General features: G+C 44.4%; 1 long non-coding RNA gene across 1 annotated transcript in view; it reads right to left on the bottom strand.

Annotated features, from left to right (window-relative positions):
* Nucleotides 1–2,897, bottom strand: part of LOC134947637 (uncharacterized) — a 125,766-nt gene extending 122,869 nt beyond the window's left edge. Inside the window, exon 1 of the long non-coding RNA XR_010182670.1 lies at nt 2,812–2,897. This is a non-coding gene — a long non-coding RNA (uncharacterized LOC134947637). The remainder of the gene's footprint in view (nt 1–2,811) is intronic.
* Nucleotides 2,898–20,912: the final 18,015 nt, after the last annotated feature.

Below are 20,912 nucleotides of genomic sequence, written 5' to 3'. Positions count from 1 at the left end.
ATAGCTGCCCCATAAGTATAGTGTGTTTGCGCTTGTACCCAGCCAGAAATTAATTTTGAAGAAAGCAGCTCTCACACATACTGTATTAGTTTGCTTGTCTAGTTCAGAAATAGTAGTTATAATGTATAATGTATTTATAATGTAAATAAATGTATAATGTACATTTGGTTTAAAATCATGTTCTTCAAATATTTACAGTTTCCTTAGTATGTTGCTATACTTGCGGGCAAATAGGGTGAGGGAATCTTGCCAATGAATAACCCCCTTATTTGATCTCCCAATGGGGCAGATGTATTAACCTGGAGAAGGCATAAGGAAGTGATAAACCAGTGATATGTGCAAGGTGATAAACACACCAGCCAATCAGATCCTAACTGTTAATTTACATATTGGAGCTGATTGGCTGGTGCCTTTATCACCATGCACATATCACTAGTTTATCACTTCCTTATGCCTTCTCCAGGTTAATACTTCTGCCCCTCCTCTGTTTCTTGAGACTGCAGGTATAGTGAACAAGACAACCTAAACTAAATAATTATAGAGAGTCGTTTTCATTGATCCACTAGTAAATTTTGCTTTTGAGCATGACAACTTCTAAATACACGCATGGTCCCACTCTATGCTGAAGGATATAAAATGTTTTTTTTTTTTGTTTTTTTTTACAATGTCCCGGCTTATTTAACACACAAAAGAATAACTTGAAAGCTGTAAATATGCAGTTAAACCATAATGAAATCGCAGAAAATGCTAATTACTTTGGTTTTCCTTTTCTAGTTTCTAGTTCAGAGAATGTTTTTCCAAAAAGAAGAAATCTTTCCAGTGAACACTTTACAGTGGATAGCATTATTTCTACTAAATGTATCCTTCATATGAATCCATGTGCATGGGTGGAACCTGGGCATGACTTAGCATAATTTAGGAAATGACCCAATGATGTCAGCCTCCTGAACCCCCAATTTACTGTCAGAATAGCAGAGTGGGAGTTTCTTCTGAGCATGCGTGGGTTTGGCGTATGTGCAGTGAAGCCTTATTTTAAGCATCACTGCTCATGAACTGGAGTAGTACATGCTTAGAAGAGGCCACCTCTGTGCTGGTCTGTGAGCAGAGAGAGACCCTCACGAAGGTGACTGGCACTGATCAAGCTGCTCACCTAGTGGCTCTATACCAGCTGTACCCTCTGCAGTCATGGAAGCTCCACCACAATGTTTGTGGCAGGAGCAATTAAGGAGATTGTATTTCTAAGCACATCATACGGTACCATCAAATTAATTCTGTCATTCATCAAGGGATGACTGCCTTAGCTCTCTAAAGGTTGAGTGTCTTTACTCTGCTTCAAAGCCAATGCATCCACATAATCAGGAAAGGTCTACCTCTGCTCTCAGACACAGGTAGAGCAGTGTAGCCATGCTTAAATGTTGCTAAGGGCCCCTTTGCTACTTAGGGCTTTGTATTTTGGGGTCTGTGTACTGTATCAGCCGTGAGCTATATGTACTAGTAAGTGACTATATATAAATAGGTAACTGTGTTGGGCAATTGGGTGTTTCTTTTAATTTTTCTAATGTTTAACAGTGATTGCAAAAACGCATTATAGTGGCTGCTTAGGACCCAATTTTAGAAAATTAGATGCGCAATGATCTGGTTGTGTGCACCTGTGCCACAGCCAATCGCTGCAGTGTCTCCCTAGCCAATCACAATGCCACCTGTAGTGTCACCTCAGTCAATCGCCATGTCACCTGCAGTGTGTCCCTCCCTGCTTGCCAGTGCGCCACTCTGAATCCAACTCTCCAGTGATGCCTCTGCATCCGCCTCCTCAGGCACTAAACACCTTCCTTGCTGCCACCCTGTGATTTTCCCAGCAGCAGCATTCTTGCCCCCATCATGTTGGTGGTGGTGGCCCCTCCAGCATCCTATGCTCCACTGCTTAGTCCTTCAGCCTGCTCTCCGCACACAGGAGGAGGAGAAGGTGGACTCTGCCGTGGCCAGTAGGAAGCTAGAGCTCTATACCCTGGTGCTGAGGGACATTTGGAAAAGAAAGCCACCTGCAAACCCACCCACATGATGAGGTATATGAGATTTTTAGAAGTGGAGATGTGCCCATAGCAACCAATCAGATTCCAACTATTATCTTCTAGAAGCCGCTAGATAAATGTTAAGTGGAATCTGATTGGTTGCTATGGGCAACATTGGCACCTCTAAAAACACTCACACCTTAGTATATATACCCCTATGGCACTGAGTAGCATTACATAGTCTAGGAACCCTCTTCACTAATAGCCAGTCACAAGCACTGCCATAGAAAAATGCTTGTCATGGGCTGTTTGTAAGGTTGACTCCTGAGGATACTACTTTTGATCTATAAGCAGCAGTTGATGCAAGGGTGTGTGGGATTGGGGAGAACATTTTTTGAGGAGATATTTTATTTGTCTATTTGACTACAAAGGATTTAGGAAGGTTTTATTTTAGATTTCATAAATTGATCAATAAGGTGTTTAGGCAATTCTCTTTTTAAGTATTTTTTTCTGTAATAAAATTGTGTATTTTATTTTACACTTTTGATATTAAGAGTAGCGGTCTGAAAAAGGTGGAAAAAGTTCCTATTCCAAGGGTTCCAACCTCAGTAAACACCCTAATCATGAGTGCCGGAACAATTGTATAATATAATTTTTTTCCAGGGCTTAAAACAGTCCTGAAGAAATGCAAGTCTATAAAAAGGAATTAATGAGTAGGGCAGTATCTGTATTGCCCTATTGTACTGTATAGATGCATGCACACAGCATTCACGTAACAGAAAAGTTGTGAGGTATGAGTTACCTGTGCCTCATAAACAGGGCTAAGGAAGTGCCATGTGCTTCCACTCAGCTGCTGCACTCCGCTCTTCTTTTCTGCTTCTTACATTGTGTGGAGCAAATGAGAGGTGGGGGTGAGTGGGGAGGGATCTTCGTATCCACTATTTTAGACTGAGAAAGAACGAACATGAACATGTCACAGTGCTGCTCAATTAAAGACATGTTGCTGTGTAATCACTTTTAAATGAGCTCTTAGCTTTCTTCTACAATGTCAGCTAGTTGACACTTTGTAGGGTAGTGTGTTTATAACAAGCTTTGGCAGACCTATTTAAAGCCTATTTGCTTTTTTGGGTTGCTGACCCATGGGGACCTTTCTCCTTAAAAACCCTTGAGAAATACTTTAACTCTTCAAAATTGATAGCAGTAATATTGTTGATCATTGGTTTAATTGTTAGTGATAATCAGTGAAGCTGCAATTGCTAATTTGGAATCTCTTTAAAGAATCCATGTTCAGTTTCATAGTCTGTGTAGGTGATTTTTCCATTAGACATGATAAATAGCCTGTCTGCAGGACATTACAGCCACACTAATTCTGTCTAGACCACAAAATGATTTTCGTGTTTCTCTAATTCATTTTCTTGGATGCAATTTTTGGCTATTTTAAATAATATAATTAAATAATGAATATAACTAAGTGACTTTACATTTTACAAATAGGTATGTACAGGTTCCCATGTTTTGAAATAAACTAATGTATTGAAACACAAAAGAGAGAATAGAGAGCGCAAACAGACTTAAAACTTTTTTTTATATATTTAGTTTTTATTTACTTAGTCTCATATAATTAATATTGATATCAATATCCTTTTAAATATCAATTCACATAATCATGAAAGACATATACCGATTATATCACAACACCCAGCCTATAATACAACAATGTTTAAGAATAGAGAAAGAATGTTTCAATAATACTGGAAAACTTAAAATAATAGAAAAAAGTCACAGTCTCATTGGAGTGTTTCTCCTTATATATTAAATGTGACTTCCGATTTAGACATCAATTAAAAGATTCCAGTACCTAAAATTCAATGTTCATAGTGACCTGCACTAAAGGTATTATTCTGGAACGTAATCGCTTGTTGTGTTGACCTGACTTCTAGCACAGTCTCCACATGATGGTATATAGCTTATTCAGAATGCTGTATTCGAAAGTGGCTGAGAAGTCAAATTTAAAGTGCAGGCTGGAATGAAACTGTATGCTGGCCAGCAATAATTAACACAACTCCCATTAGGGGCAACTTAGGCGAACGGCTCCAATTCAAGTTGTTAAGGCGGCTCATATACCTGTAAAGTGGCTCCATCTGAAGCTCCGACTAGCTGACAGCGTCCGTCACCATCAGTGTCCCATATAGCCATGGCCTCCTTGTAGCAGAGAAGCCATGCAGGCGGCTCCAGGTAAAAGGGCTTTGGCCGCTCAGTGGTATTAGTTGCTGCTAGCGTCCGTCACCATCAGCGCCCCATATAGCTGCGGCCTCCATGTAGCAAAGAAGCCGGTGCAGACGGCTCTGGGTGAAGGGGTTTGGACCGCTCAGTGATATTAGTATATTCCGTATATGTGGTAGGGATATTCGGGATAGCAAACCCCGTATCCTGACGCATTTCTCAACCACAAAAACCTAGTCGTTTCTTCAGAGGAACAAGATAGTCATTTCCTGTCCAATATTCCTTCTTATAGGGACAGGTAACCAATTAACCTAATAATTAAAACCACCTGAGTTCACAAACATTGAGCCAGGTAGTTTAGGAGTGTGCAACTAAAAATAATGAACATTTTATTTAACATTCGCACAGTATAAATGTATCTATTATATACTCTGTAATTACTATTTAGTCACTACTAAGAAGATATATTGATAGCAGTACATATCAGTTTAAAAAAATGTATATAAAAATTTATATAAAAACATCAACCAATGTAAAAAAATATATATATTCATACTTTAAATTATTGTAAAAGACATATAAGTATTTAGAGAAGACAGCAGCATCAAAATAAACACAAAAACATCCAGATTGTAACATAGGGAGCAAATTGCACGGAGTGACCAATGCTTGAATTCGTTTGTTGTCCATAGCAACAACAAGATTACTTGGAAATTACATAGAAATTTCATAGAGGTAAATATACAGAAAAAAACAAGGAAAGGGAGTGAATTTTATATATATATATATATATCTCCATGCACCAGTATAAACACATCGCTCACACCGAGGACATTTGATAAGATATATATCAAACCAATCCACATACTGCGGGTATTGGTGATGGATCTGAAGTCACCATCAGTGAAAACTGATGATCACTGATGGTGATCTGAAGTCACCATCAGTGAAAACCCACAAGAGAGATATATTTAAACTCATCCGATGGGTACACAACGGACCACATATCCAACATCAATCCTACCCTTTTGTAACCCACAACCCCTCTGAAGAAACGACTAGGTTTTTGTGGTTGAGAAACACGTCAGGATACGGGGTTTGCTATCCCAAATATCCCTACCACATACAGTATACGGAATATACTAATACCCCTGAGCGGTCCAAACCCCTTCACCCAGAGCCGTCTGCACCCGCTTCTTTGCTACATGGAGGCCGCGGCTATATGGAGCGCTGATGGTGACGGATGCTGGCAGGTACTAATACCACTGAGCGGTCAAAGCCCTTTCACCCGGAGCCACCTGCACCAGCTTCTCTGCTACATGGAGGCCGCGGCTATATGGGACGCTGATGGTGACGGATGCTGGCAGCTACTCGGAGCTTCAAACGGAGCCGCCTTACAGGTATATGAGCTGCCTTAACAACCTGAATTGGAGCCATTCGCCTAAGTTGCCTCCGATGGGAGTTGTGTTAATTATTGCTGGCCAGCATACAGTTTCATTCCAGACTGCACTTTAAATTTGAGTTCTTAGCTACTTTCGAATACGGCATTCTGAATAAGCTATATACCATCATGTGGAGACTGTGCTAGAAGTCAGATCAATACAACAAGCGATTACGTTCCAGAATAATACCTTTAGTGCAGGTCATTATGAACATTGGATTTAACTGAAGGCACGTTTAATATATAAAGAAAACACTCCAATGAGACTGTGACTTTTTTATATTATTTTAAGTTTTCCAGTATTATTGAAACATTCTTTCTCTATTCTGAAACATTGTTGTATTATATGCTGGGTGTTGTGATTGTGATATAATCGGTATATGTCTTTTATGATTATGTTAATTGATATTTAAAGGGATATTGATATCAATATTAATTATATGAGACTAAGTAAATAAAAACTAAATATATTAAAAAAGTTTTAAGTATGTTTGCGCTCTCTATTCTCTCTTTTGTGGTTTTTTTCCATTTAGGGGTCTGCTAATACCTTTCTTTGAGAGCAGCAAACAGCATAGTAACAGTGATTTGTTTAGAGGGTGCCTTAATTTTCCACTACCTAATGTATTGGGCTGCACAAACTTTGTAGTATATTTTCTCAGCACTCATCAGTTTGTGTACATGGTGATGGGCTTGTTGCTAAATGCTTCTATTTAAGTTTTTCTATTGACAAACACCAAATAGACCCCTGCTTTAAATTACAGATGACCCACCTGATAGCTGCTTTTAGAAGTGATTTTGCCAGATGTGCCCATATTAACACTAACATACATGGACGGACTGGAGATGTTAACCAGCCCTGGCATAGTACTGTGTGCGCACATGACAAGTCACAGGGGCACACAGGAGGCGGAGCTGCTCAGCCAAGCAGTTTCTGTGAGCAAGGCAGCCAATCAAAGGTGCTTGGCCTCTCTGCATGGCCAGACCAGCCCATCAGGCCATTAGCCCTTTTGGCTTAGGCCTGAAGTCCAGAGGGACAGCCCGGCCCTGTTTACATATTGATCTAACTTATACTTACATGGGACTGTTTTTAATGCACTGTAACTATAATATGGAAATCACCATGATTGGAAAGGGACAGTCACAATGTGTATATTTAACCACTTAACAGACTATTTTTTCCCCTGAAAAACTGCTCAGAATTTTATTTATTTTTTCACTTATTAAAATAAAAAATATATATTTGTGATAATATATTAAAGTATCTATTTAAAAAAATTCTTTATAGGAAGTGTTTTTCACTCCACATTCCCCCCACATCCATAATCCCCCTTAAAAAAAAAAATCCCCACTTCCCAATCGGCCATAGACCCCCACTAGTCTTAAATCCTAATAATAGCAGCTCCTACAGTCCTTTAGGAGCAAAAAAACAACAACATGTTTTATAAATCCCCACCCCCCTCATACCCTGTGACCAGGGTATAATTCCCCCCTCCAGCATAATTTAAATAAATAGCATCATATACCCCCCCCCCCTCCCTCTGGTTATAATTGCTCCCTGGAGATTACCCTCCCAACCCAATGGATATATATATATATATATATATATATATATATGGGGAGAGTCAGCTATGTGCCCTTAGAATCTCAGGGCATCTGCCCGTGTCTTTGGTCCTACCTGCAGCCACTGCACTTGTGCCTTCTGTGGATCATCTGCCGCAGCCCGGCTTCTGTCCTCTCCCCTGCAGTACTGCAATGTTCTCTGACCCATATCCCGGGTTCTTTTCCCTGCCCCACAGCCTGGATCTGTCCCCTCCCATCACCAGCATCACTTCAGCAGAGCCGGTGCGGAGTGTGCCAGCTCTACAGAGTATATGTGCAGTATATATATATATATATATATATATATATATCACCAATGTAGCACTCCTGGCATATATCAATACCACTTCAATTTCACATTGGCATATCATTATTATTATGAAATTATACTGTATGCCAGTGCGAAGTGGTAATGGTTTATGCCAGGAGTGGTACATTGGTGAGATATATATTGCTGCTGCTGCTGTGTGGGTACCCGGAGTTAATTTGTTTAAGGGACAGCCAGACATGTATATATATATATATATATATATATATATATATATATATATAAAAGCCCTCTTCTGGGGGCAGTGCAGCCAACTGTCTGCAGCTCTAGTAGTCAGGGCAACAAAGCGTGCCTACCACTTCTGCCGCTCCCAAGTGACTGCCACTACTACCGCTGCTGTCATTCCCGCTGCTCCCAAATGATGACCCCTCCCGATTGCCACTGCCGATGCTGCCATTCCCGCTGCTTCCAAGTGATGACTGCTGGCCTCCCGCTGCCACTGAGAGCCCACAGCTCCCCTCTCCACTTTCATCTGCAGAGCTTAGATGTGCAGTGCTTTCTGAAGAGTCGCATACGGCGGCTCCGATCCTGTGGCAGTTACTGTGACTGTGGAGAGCTGCTCATCAGCCACTGTCAACAAAAATAAAGACCTTGGCTCAGCAGGGGGGTTTCTGGGTACTTAGAAACCCCCCCTGCGTGCACCACTGGCTGATCTTAGAAATCAGCTAAAATGTCCAGGGCAATCTGGGGCACACACGGCAATCTGGGGCACAATTACGGCAGTGATGTCTATGGTCAGAGGGCGTAATGGGGGTAGCGGACACCTGAGGCTCCGCAGAATGGAGGGACAGTGCACTTTGGGGGCAGCACATCGCATGTGATGCAACCAAGCCAAGCAATGTACACCTAGCTCCAGTAGCATCACATGCAACTATGCCAATTAAGTGGTTAAAAGTCATTTACTCTGTCCTCATTTGTTAGGGGGGACTTGCTACAGTATTTCTGTAGTGCTTGCACCAAATATTTAAAAAAAAAATTAGATTTCCCAAGGTACAAATCCTCAACCAAAGAAGACTCGACCAAGGAATGCCTAGTGAAAATGTCATGTTGTTTGTTTGGTAAAGGGGCAGATCAGCCTTGTTTTAAGTCAAGTAACCTTAATTAGACTTTGTCACGATCCGGGTATCTGGACGCCATTACTTACCCTTCAGATGCCTCCTAAGGCTGGCTCAGCATTCCAGGACCGGATCCCGCTGTTTCTGAGTTTCCACATGCAGAATGTCAGAGTGGTGATTTCATCAGCCGCGGCCTCCGCTGTGCCCGCGTGGTTAAATGTGCGCTTGTCAGTCTGGCGTCTCCTGTCTCCTGAGGCCGGCGTCGCCATTACTGTTTCAATTCTCACATGGATTACAAACCAAACTTCCCTCCAAGTGTCTGCATGGGCGCAGCCATCTTGGTTTTGTCATCTGATCATTTCCACCAATCTGCTGTCTGTATTGTTGATTTGCATAATTGCCTAGCCAACCCCTTCCTTGCTGCAGGTATAAGTAAGCTGTGCCTGAACAAGGAAGGCGTCAGTGCTTTGGTTGTCTAACCTAGTTCCAGTTTGTCTCTCTCCTGTGGTTGTCTTCCAGGTTCCAGCTCCTGTCTCCAGACTTCTGCTATAGAGACCCGCACCAGCATTCCATCTGCGGTGTAGCCTGACTCTCCGATCCATTCTGGACTCACCTGTTTCCAGCTACAGCAATCACCTGCTTCCAGCCGAGCTTCCAGCAGTGTACAACTTCTCTTAAAGGGCCGGTGTCCTTTCTGCAGTTTACCACTCTCCACCGGTATTATTATTTCATCGCTCTCAAGTCAATCACCTGCTTCCAGCCCAGCTTCCAGCAGTGTACAGCTTCCCTTAAAGGGCCGGTGTCCTTTCTGCAGTTTACCACTCTCCACCGGTATTATTATTTCATCGCTCTCAAGTTCGTTTATTATTTAACTGGTTCCAGCCAGTATTCACTCCGTACCAACAACAGTCTGGTTCCAGCCAGTATCCACAGCAGCCGTTTTACCTTCAGCAGCCCAGCCTTTCCTGGAACACCAGCTGGTACGATCCTGGGTTCTCTCCATTGCTACAGTCAGGCCTGGTAAGGACTTTCCAACTAGAAGATTATTAGAACTGTCTCACACTACCAGTGCCTGTGGCCCTTGCCACCCTGTAGTACCCAGGAACTGTATTATTGCCCTGCTGACTTTTATGTTTTCTTATTTTCTGCTGTGTTACGGAGTTTGTCATAATAAACATCATTGACTTTTATCCTGGTTGTCGTGGTCACGCCTTCGGGCAGTTATTCTACATGTTACTTACATGTCTAGGGGTCTGATACAACCTCCCAGGTTCCGTTACATCTCAGCCCCTACAACTGAGGTTGCCTCCCGTCAACTCAGGCCCTCAGTTGTGACAGTAAGCACTGACCTAATGAATCCAGCCGGAGACCAGGATCAAGCGGCCAGGCCGATGCAAGAACTGGCAGCCCGACTTGAACATCAGGAGGCTGCACAGGGCCACATCATCCGCTGTCTCCAGGATCTCTCCACACGGCTGGATGGGATTCAAACGACCCTCCGTGGACCTGGCACGTCCGGTGCGTCCACTACAGTGACACCAGCTGTAACCCCACCCACCTTACCCATTTCCAGTCCACATCTTCATCTTCCAACGCCAGCAAAATTTGATGGATCTCCAAGGTTCTGCAGGGGATTTCTCAATCAATGTGAAATCCACTTTGAGCTTCTACCTGGCAATTTCTTCAGTGACCGTACCAAAATTGCCTATATCATCTCCCTTCTCAGTGGCTCAGCCCTTGACTGGGCATCACCTTTATGGGAGAAGTCTGATCCCCTGCTATCCTCCTATACTGACTTTGTAGCTACATTCAGGCGCATCTTCGACGAGCCAGGCCGGATAACATCTGCTTCATCCGAGATTCTTCGTTTACGCCAGGGAACACGTACCGTGGGACAGTATCTTATACAGTTTAAAATCCTGGCATCCGAACTGGCATGGAACGACGAGGCCCTGTATGCTGCATTCTGGCATGGCTTATCAGAACGCATCAAGGATGAGTTAGCTACCAGAGACTTGCCCTCTAAGTTGGATGAGCTAATTTCTCTTTGCACGAAGGTTGATCTACGTTTTAGAGAGAGAGCAACCGAGCGAGGAAGATCATCTACTCCTAAATCTTCTGCTCCTCCTTCTCGTCAACCATCTCCATCCAAGGATGAGCCTATGCAAATTAGTCGTTCCCGTCTATCTCCTGCTGAGCGCCGAAAACGTCTCTCTGAGTCTCTCTGTCTCTACTGTGCAGCTCCGTCGCACACTATCAATGCCTGTCCCAAACGTCCGGGACTCCAGATCCTAGTTCGCCAAGGAGAGGGCCGGCTAGGAGTGATGATCTCCTCTCCATCTCCTCATGACTGTAACCTCCCAGTGTCGCTCCAAATTGCTCAACGTTACAGGAACGTCATTGCCCTCCTTGATTCCGGAGCAGCTGGGAATTTCATAACCGAAGCTTATGTTAAACGGTGGTCCCTACCCACCGAGAGACTGTCCTCGTCCATCTCTTTGACTGCCGTGGATGGCAGCAAGATTTTTGACGCAGTCATTTCCTTAAGGACTCTTCCAGTTCGTCTGAGAGTGGGAGTTCTTCATTCTGAGTATATTTCTTTTTTAGTGATTCCAAGAGCCACACATCCAGTGGTTTTAGGCCTTCCATGGCTCCGTCTCCACAACCCATCAATTGACTGGACGACTACGCAAATACTGGCATGGGGTCCCTCCTGTGCTGGGACTTGTTTAGCCAAAGTTCTTCCTGTTTGTTCTTCCTTCCCCAGGTCAACTGATGTTCCGCCTCCTCCATATCAAGACTTCACGGATGTGTTCAGTAAAGCCTCTGCTGATATCCTTCCTCCTCATAGAGAATGGGACTGCCCAATCGACCTCATTCCAGGGAAGGTTCCACCGCGAGGCCGAACTTATCCGTTGTCTCTGCCCGAGACACACTCCATGGAAGAGTACATCAAAGAGAACCTGGCGAAGGGTTTCATCCGACCATCTTCTTCTCCAGCCGGCGCAGGCTTCTTCTTCGTTAAGAAGAAAGACGGTGGTCTGCGTCCGTGCATCGACTACAGGGGTCTGAACGACATTACCGTCAAGAACCGATACCCTTTACCCCTGATTACTGAGCTCTTTGATAGAGTTAGTGGTGCAACCATTTTCACAAAGCTGGACTTGAGGGGTGCCTACAATCTCATCCGAATCCGTGAGGGTGACGAGTGGAAGACCGCCTTTAACACCCGTGACGGACATTATGAGTACCTCGTCATGCCCTTCGGATTGAGCAACGCTCCAGCAGTCTTCCAGCACTTCGTGAATGAGATCTTCAGGGACATCTTGTACCGCCATGTCGTGGTTTATCTAGACGACATCCTCATCTTTGCTAATAATCTCGAAGATCATCGTTTCTGGGTAAAAGAGGTTCTTTCCCGTCTCCGTGTCAATCACCTCTATTGTAAATTGGAGAAGTGTGTGTTTGAAGTTAAAACCATTCCGTTTCTAGGTTACATTGTGTCCGGTTCCGGACTAGAGATGGATCCTGAGAAACTCCAAGCAATCCAGAATTGGCCTATACCCTTAAGCCTCAAAGGGGTCCAGAGGTTCTTAGGGTTCGCCAATTATTATAGAAAATTTATACGAGACTTTTCCACCATTGTGGCGCCTATCACTGCATTAACCAAGAAAGGTGCTAATCCGTCCAAGTGGTCCGAGGAAGCTACACAGGCCTTTCACCTTCTGAAGCAACGGTTCATCTCTGCACCAGTTCTGAAACAGCCTGACACCGACTCTCCTTTTATCTTAGAGGTAGATGCCTCCTCCATTGGAGTAGGAGCAGTGTTATCCCAGAAGGCCAAAGATGGACATCTACATCCTTGCAGTTTCTTCTCCCGGAAGTTCTCCCCAGCTGAGCGCAACTATGCCATTGGCGATCAGGAGTTGCTAGCCATCAAGCTCGCTCTGGAGGAGTGGAGATACCTGTTGGAGGGAGCTTCCCACTCAATCACCATACTTACCGACCACAAAAATCTTTTATATCTCAAAGGCGCACAATGTCTCAACCCTCGTCAGGCCAGATGGGCACTTTTCTTTTCCAGATTTGACTTTAAACTCCAGTTCTGTCCGGGTTCTCAGAATCGTAAGGCCGATGCCCTTTCCCGCTCATGGGAGCAAGAAAATGAGTCCGAGTCTGCAGACAAGCATCCTATTATTAATCCGTTGGCATTCTCCACGGTAGGGATGGACTCTACGCCTCCACCAGGGAAAAATTTTGTTAAGCCAGTTCTAAGGAAGAAGCTCATGCATTGGGCCCATGCTTCCCGTTTTGCTGGACATACAGGCATTCAGAAAACCCTTGAATTTATTTCTAGGTCCTACTGGTGGCCAACTCTGAAAAAGGACGTTATGGAATTTATTGCCTCCTGCCCAAAGTGTGCCCAACACAAAGTCTCCCGCCAGTCGCCTGCGGGGCAACTGGTTCCATTATCTGTTCCCCGTCGACCATGGACCCATTTGTCGATGGACTTTGTTTCCGATCTACCTATCTGCAACAAGTTTAATACCATCTGGGTGGTAGTTGACCGGTTCACCAAGATGGCACATTTCATCCCTCTCACCGGTCTTCCGTCAGCTTCCAAGTTGGCTCAAGTGTTTATACAAGAGATCTTCCGACTTCACGGTCTTCCTGAAGAGATCATCTCGGATCGTGGAGTACAATTTGTAGCCAAATTTTGGCGAAGTTTGTGTCAAGCCCTCCAAGTCAAGTTAAAGTTTTCCACGGCTTACCATCCTCAGACCAATGGTCAAACCGAGAGGGTGAATCAGGACTTGGAGGCCTTCCTCCGTATATATGTGTCTTCCTCTCAAGATGACTGGGTTCAACTCCTTCCTTGGGCCGAGTTCAGCCACAACAATCAATACCATTCCTCATCTTCTTCTACACCATTCTTCATTAATTATGGATTCCACCCTAAAGTCCCAGAATTCCAACCGCTTCCCGCAACTTCTGTTCCAGCAGTGGATGTCACCTTGCGTCAGTTTTCAAATAACTGGAAGAACGTCCGCGCAGCCCTGCTTAAAGCCTCATTCAGGTATAAAAAGTTTGCCGATAGGAAGCGTAGAGCGGTTCCTGCTCTCAAGGTGGGTGATCGTGTGTGGTTGTCCACGAAGAATTTGAGGTTGAGAGTTCCCAGCATGAAATTTGCACCTCGCTACATCGGACCCTTCAAGATTGAACAAGTCATCAATCCTGTTGCCTACAGGTTACAGTTACCATCCTTCTTGAAAATACCCAGGACATTTCATGTTTCTTTGTTGAAACCGCTGATCCTGAATCGGTTTCATTCCGCACTTCCTCCAGCTCCCAAAGTTCAGACTCAACGGGGAGTCGAGTACGAGGTGGCCAAGATTTTGGACTCACGTTTCCGTTACGGTCAGTTACAATACCTCATTGACTGGAAGGGCTATGGTCCTGAAGAACGCTCTTGGACCAATGCCTCAGACGTCCATGCTCCTGCCTTGGTCCGAAATTTCCACGCAAAGTTTCCTTTAAAGCCTAAGAAGTGTCCTGGGGCCACTCCTAAAGGGGGGGGTGCTGTCACGATCCGGGTATCTGGACGCCATTACTTACCCTTCAGATGCCTCCTAAGGCTGGCTCAGCATTCCAGGACCGGATCCCGCTGTTTCTGAGTTTCCACATGCAGAATGTCAGAGTGGTGATTTCATCAGCCGCGGCCTCCGCTGTGCCCGCGTGGTTAAATGTGCGCTTGTCAGTCTGGCGTCTCCTGTCTCCTGAGGCCGGCGTCGCCATTACTGTTTCAATTCTCACATGGATTACAAACCAAACTTCCCTCCAAGTGTCTGCATGGGCGCAGCCATCTTGGTTTTGTCATCTGATCATTTCCACCAATCTGCTGTCTGTATTGTTGATTTGCATAATTGCCTAGCCAACCCCTTCCTTGCTGCAGGTATAAGTAAGCTGTGCCTGAACAAGGAAGGCGTCAGTGCTTTGGTTGTCTAACCTAGTTCCAGTTTGTCTCTCTCCTGTGGTTGTCTTCCAGGTTCCAGCTCCTGTCTCCAGACTTCTGCTATAGAGACCCGCACCAGCATTCCATCTGCGGTGTAGCCTGACTCTCCGATCCATTCTGGACTCACCTGTTTCCAGCTACAGCAATCACCTGCTTCCAGCCGAGCTTCCAGCAGTGTACAACTTCTCTTAAAGGGCCGGTGTCCTTTCTGCAGTTTACCACTCTCCACCGGTATTATTATTTCATCGCTCTCAAGTCAATCACCTGCTTCCAGCCCAGCTTCCAGCAGTGTACAGCTTCCCTTAAAGGGCCGGTGTCCTTTCTGCAGTTTACCACTCTCCACCGGTATTATTATTTCATCGCTCTCAAGTTCGTTTATTATTTAACTGGTTCCAGCCAGTATTCACTCCGTACCAACAACAGTCTGGTTCCAGCCAGTATCCACAGCAGCCGTTTTACCTTCAGCAGCCCAGCCTTTCCTGGAACACCAGCTGGTACGATCCTGGGTTCTCTCCATTGCTACAGTCAGGCCTGGTAAGGACTTTCCAACTAGAAGATTATTAGAACTGTCTCACACTACCAGTGCCTGTGGCCCTTGCCACCCTGTAGTACCCAGGAACTGTATTATTGCCCTGCTGACTTTTATGTTTTCTTATTTTCTGCTGTGTTACGGAGTTTGTCATAATAAACATCATTGACTTTTATCCTGGTTGTCGTGGTCACGCCTTCGGGCAGTTATTCTACATGTTACTTACATGTCTAGGGGTCTGATACAACCTCCCAGGTTCCGTTACATCTCAGCCCCTACAACTGAGGTTGCCTCCCGTCAACTCAGGCCCTCAGTTGTGACAGACTTATGACACTGTATTTAAACCGTGTTTGGAGATAATGTAAAATGGGATGCTCTCCTAGTTTCATGGATTGAGTTGATGATTACTGAAGACTCTAATTAGGCTAGGTACATACTTGGCGATAAGCACCCGATATATTGTCCAGCGGATCGGACGATATATCGTTCACATCGTCCATTGTGTGCTCACTATATCTTTATCGATGCGCGCTCCCGTGGGTCGTTAACAATGTACAATATCTTTGGCCGCACTAATGTGGAGTACTGGCCATACCTTTACCTCTGCCACTTCTGACGCTTTATTCACCCCAATGCTGAGCCATTATTGGAACTTTGTAAGCTGGTCACATTCCAACACCAATGTTGCCTTCTGTGTAATACCCACACAAATCATACCTAGTTTTAATCATTTGGAGGAGGGTATCCAATTAGGCCACGTCTGCGCAGCTACTGCAACAGAAATAACTTGGAAAATGGTGCACGCGTGATTCACGCATACGCAGTAGAGATTTGTCGTCTGTAAAATATACGTTATGGTAAGAACTTACCGTTGATAACGGAATTTCTCCTATGTCCACAGGTATCCACAGGATAACATTGGGATATGCCGGAGCGACAGCGGAAATGGCACCAAATAGTCACCAGCTTTCTTGCCTCCCAGGATGCATCGGGACTCCTCCATATAATCCCGCCCACTGACTCAGTCAAATCAGTTGTTTTCACAGCAATCTAGGCAGGAGCATCATGTAGAAACCTATTCAGGCGATAAGAACACACATGCACACCCTTCCATACAAGAGGGAAGAGGTTTAGTGATTGTAAAGATCCTCAAATCAGGTGCGTCAGGGTGGGATCCCTGTGGATACCCGTGGACATAGGAGAAATTCTGTTATCAATGGTAAGTTCTTACCATAACGTATATTTCTCCGGCTGGGTCCACAGGTTATCCACAGGATAACATTGGGATTCCCAAAGCCATTTTTAGTGGTGGGGACGCTCCTGATTAGACAGGAGAACCTTTTGCCCGAATTCTGCGTCATAAGAGGCAAAAGTATCCAAGGCATAATGTCTAATGAATGTGTTAATGGAAGACTATATGGCTGCCTTACAAATCTGTTCTGCTGAAGCACCATGTTGTGCTGCCCATGAAGGACCTACCTTACGTGTAGAGTGCACAGAGACATTAGCCGGAGCAGGGAGATCAGCACGAGAATATGCCTCTGAAATTACCATTCGGAGCCATCTTGCCAGCGTCTGTTTACTAGCAGGCCATCCTCTTTTGTGATATCCGTAGAGAATGAAGAGAGAATCTGTCTTTCTGATGGCACTAGTACTATCTATGTAGATTCTTAATGCATGGACCACGTCCAGCGACGCTTCTCCCGCAGAAAGTCCCGATACCTGAAAAGCCGGGACTACAATCTCTTTGTTAAGGTGAAACTTTGAGCCCACCTTCGGAAGATACCCAGATCTAGTTCTGAGAACTGCCTTATCTGGATAAAAGATCAGAAAAGGAGACTTACACGACAGTGCTCCTAAATCTGACACTCTTCTAGCTGACGCCATTGTCAGTAGAAAGAGAACTTAACTGTCAACCATTTAAGATCTGCTGTCTTAAGTGGTTCAAATGGAGCCCCCTGAAGGATTTTAAGAACCAGATTCAAATCCCAGGGAACTGCAGGAGGAACAAATGGAGGTTGAATGTGCAACACTCCCTGAAAGAAAGTACGCACATCCTGTAGGTTAGCAATCTTTTTCTGAAACCATACAGTTAATGCTGATACTTGAACTCTCAAGGAAGCTACTTTTAACCCCTTATCCAATCCTGCTAGAAGGAAATCCAAAATCCTGGATACTAAAAGATCTTGGATCAATACTCCTTTCACTACACCAATGAATATAGGCTTGCCATATTCGATGATAAATATGAGCTGAAGAAGGTTTTCTTGCTCTAAGCATAGTTTGAATTACTTGTTGTGAAAATCCTCTTGACTTTAGGATAGAGGTTTCAACAGCCACGCCGTCAAAGACAGACGATCCAGATGGCTGTGATAACAAGGACCCTGCATTAGTAGATCTGGACGTTGAGGGAGCAGTATTGGAGCTTCCACGGACATCCTTAGTAGAGATCTGTGTACCAATGCCTTCTGGGCCAAGCTGGAGCTATTAGAATTATAGCCCACTTTGCTTGCTTTATTTTCCTCACCACCCTGGGTAACAGGGAGATTGGAGGAAACAGATATGCCAGATGAAATTCCCATTTCTCTGACAGTGCGTCTACAAGGATCGCCCCGGGATCCTTTGTTTTTGACCCATATATCGGAACTATGTTGTTCAGATGGGACGCCATGAGATCTGACTCTGGCAGACCCCATCTGTTTACTAGAGTCTGAAATACTTCCGGGTGTAACGCCCATTTGGTTTCCTGAATGGTGTGTCGACTGAGAAAGTCCGCTTCCCAGTTCAGTACTCCTGGAACAAACACTGCGGACAATGCCGGAAGATGGAGTTCTGCCCATCTTAGTATGTGAGTTACTTCCTCCATTAACCTTTTGTTGTGAGTTCCTCCCTGATGATTGAGGTACGCTACTGCTGTTGCATTGTCTGAGCGGATCTGGACTGGTCTTCCTTGCAGAATGTCCTTGCCTGAACCAGAGCCATATATATATGGCCCTTATTTCCAACAGATTTATTAGCAGGCAACTTTCCCTTGTGGACCATTTTCCCTGGAACCAGAAAATTTCGAACACCGCTCCCCAGCCCTGAAGACTGGCATCTGTTGTCAGGACTTGCCAATCTGTTATCCAAAAGGGTCTCCCCTTGTCTAGATGATCCGTCTGAAGTCACCGGGTTAGTGACCTTTTTACGTTTACTGGAAGCTTTATCATCTGTCTTTTTATTGTCTGATGTCTTCCGTTCCATCTGGTCAGAATGAGGTGTTGTAGAGGTCTGGAGTGGAATTGTGCATATTCCACCATATCGAATGTTGACACCATCAGACCCATCAGTCGCATTGCTGCATGGACTGATATTGTGCAACAACTCCTGAGTCATTCTTGCACCTTACATATCTTTTTCCAAGGTAAAATTATTCTTTGTAGACTTGAATCCAATATGGCCCCCAAATGAACCATCCGTTGTGATGGATTCAGAGACAATTTTTCTCAATTTATGAGCCATCCGTGTCCTTGTAGACAGACTATCGTCTGTTGGAGATGGCTCAAGAGTAATTCCTGGGATTGTGCCAGGATTAAAAGATCATCGAGGTATGGAAAAATTCTTATCCCCTGTTTGCGGAGATAAGCTGCCATAACCACCATAATTTTGGTAAATACCCTGGGGGCTGTTGCTAGCCCAAAGGGCAAAGCCTGGAAATGAAAATGTTGCTGGAGGATGGCCAACCTGAGGTAACACTGATGGGATCGTGCTATGGGCACATGTAGGTAAGCATCCTGTATATCCAAAGACACCATGTAATCTGCTGGTTCCATAGCCAAAACTATGGAACATAATGTTTCCATGTGGAACCTTGGAACCCAAATGTATTTGTTTAACATTTTGAGATTGAGAATTGGTCGGAATGACCCATTTGGCTTCTGAATCAAAAATAGATTGGAGTAAAAACCCTGTCCCCGTTGTGTGTGGGGAACTGGGATAATTACCCCAGACTGAAGCAATTTCTGAACTGCTTCTTGCAGGGCGTTGGCCTTCGACTCTATACGAGACGGGCTGGTGCAAAAAACCCTTTGAGGAGGCTGCCTCTTGAAAGGGAAAACATAACCGAGAGATACCACCTTCTGCACCCAAGCATTTGTCGTTGACTGATGCCATATGTGTGCAAAGTGAAGGAGTCGGCCCCCAACTCTGGAGTCCTCCAGGCGGAGGCCCGCACCCTCAGACTGATGGGTTCTGTTCTGGTTTGGAAGCTGGCCGTCTATTGGCCCATTTCCCTTTTGCTCTGCCTTGCCATCGAAATGGCCAAAATTTCAAACCCCTAGGCTTAGGGTTATAACTAGCCGGAAACCTGACCTTCTTGGGTTCAGTTTCCGATTCTAGAATATCTGTCAATTGTTTTCCAAACAGAATATCACCAGCAAAAGGCAGAGCTTCCAAAACTTTTATTTTTTTTGATTCTGCATCCGCTTTCCAAGTACGTAGCCAAATTGCTCTGCGAGCGGCTACCGTCAAGGCTAATGCTTTGGAAGCAATCGTACCTATATCAATTGCTGCTTCTTCCAAATATTGCGCAGCTTGTTTTATACAGCCTAGATGAGACTCCTGCTCCCTGGTAGAAGATGAGAGGCCATTCTCTAGTTCCTCCGCCCATTCTACCATTGCTTTCGCCATCCAGGCTGAAGCCATAGCTGGCCTTACAACAGCCCCTGAGAGAGAAAAAATATTTTTCAAGAAACCATCTACTGTTCTAACTGTGACATCATTCTGTGAGGTAGATGGCAATGGTAAAATAGATTTACGCACAAGTCACACGACATGTGCATCTACTTTAGGAGGAACTTCTCTTTTTGAACAGTCCGCAGCTGGAAAAGGATAGTAAGAATCCCATTTTTTCGGAATCTTATACTTTTTATTGGGTGTAGCCCAAGGTCCTTCCATAATTTCCGTCAGATCTTCTGACTCTGGAAATTCAGTCCTAACTGTTTTTGGACGTTTAAACATAGGTGCTTTAGATTTTGATACTGCTTTGGCTGATTCCTCCAGAGATAGAACAGCCTTCATGGCATCAATAAGCTCAGCTATATCCTCTGAACTGAAACCCTCCGACGGATCATCATATGGGGTATTTGAATACACTGTATCCTCATCTGTTGTATCATTTTGTATAGTCTGTAACATGGATGTATCTACCCTGGTTTTACCCTGGCTATTTGTAGAAGCTGCTGGAACCAAACCATAAGGAGGGAGCTGCATGTATGGGTTAATTGTGTAACCTATTCCCGGGGGTGGAACTGCAGGTGCTAATCTGTTAGCTATTGTAGACAAGGTCTGTGCGACCACACCCCTTCTTGCATGGTGTTGCCCCTCATAAGTAAGATACTGGGCTATTCCATGCAAAAACCCTTTTACCAGATAACAATGTTAAGGGTGTAGGAGTCCCTGACTTTTGCCGCTCACCGACATGGTAAATAATCCGTTTTTTTTTTTTTACAAATACTACACTCTCTGTGACTGAAAATAACCTATATAGATATAGAAGTGATATCAATCTGACCACAACCCGTGCACCTGAATTGAGGTTCAGAAACAATACTGACAAACATATAAAAGTCAGCAATCACACTAGCAGTCAGTCACATGTTAAAAATTGTCATATGAGAATATAATCAACCACAAAAATACTTTTCTAGTATGTAGGAATACAATTACTGTATCTCT

This window comes from Pseudophryne corroboree, chromosome 8 (assembly GCF_028390025.1).
Source record: "Pseudophryne corroboree isolate aPseCor3 chromosome 8, aPseCor3.hap2, whole genome shotgun sequence".
NCBI lineage: Eukaryota > Metazoa > Chordata > Amphibia > Anura > Myobatrachidae > Pseudophryne > Pseudophryne corroboree.
The sequence above is the reverse complement of the archived record's forward strand: the minus strand, read 5'-3'. Positions and strand labels throughout refer to the sequence as shown.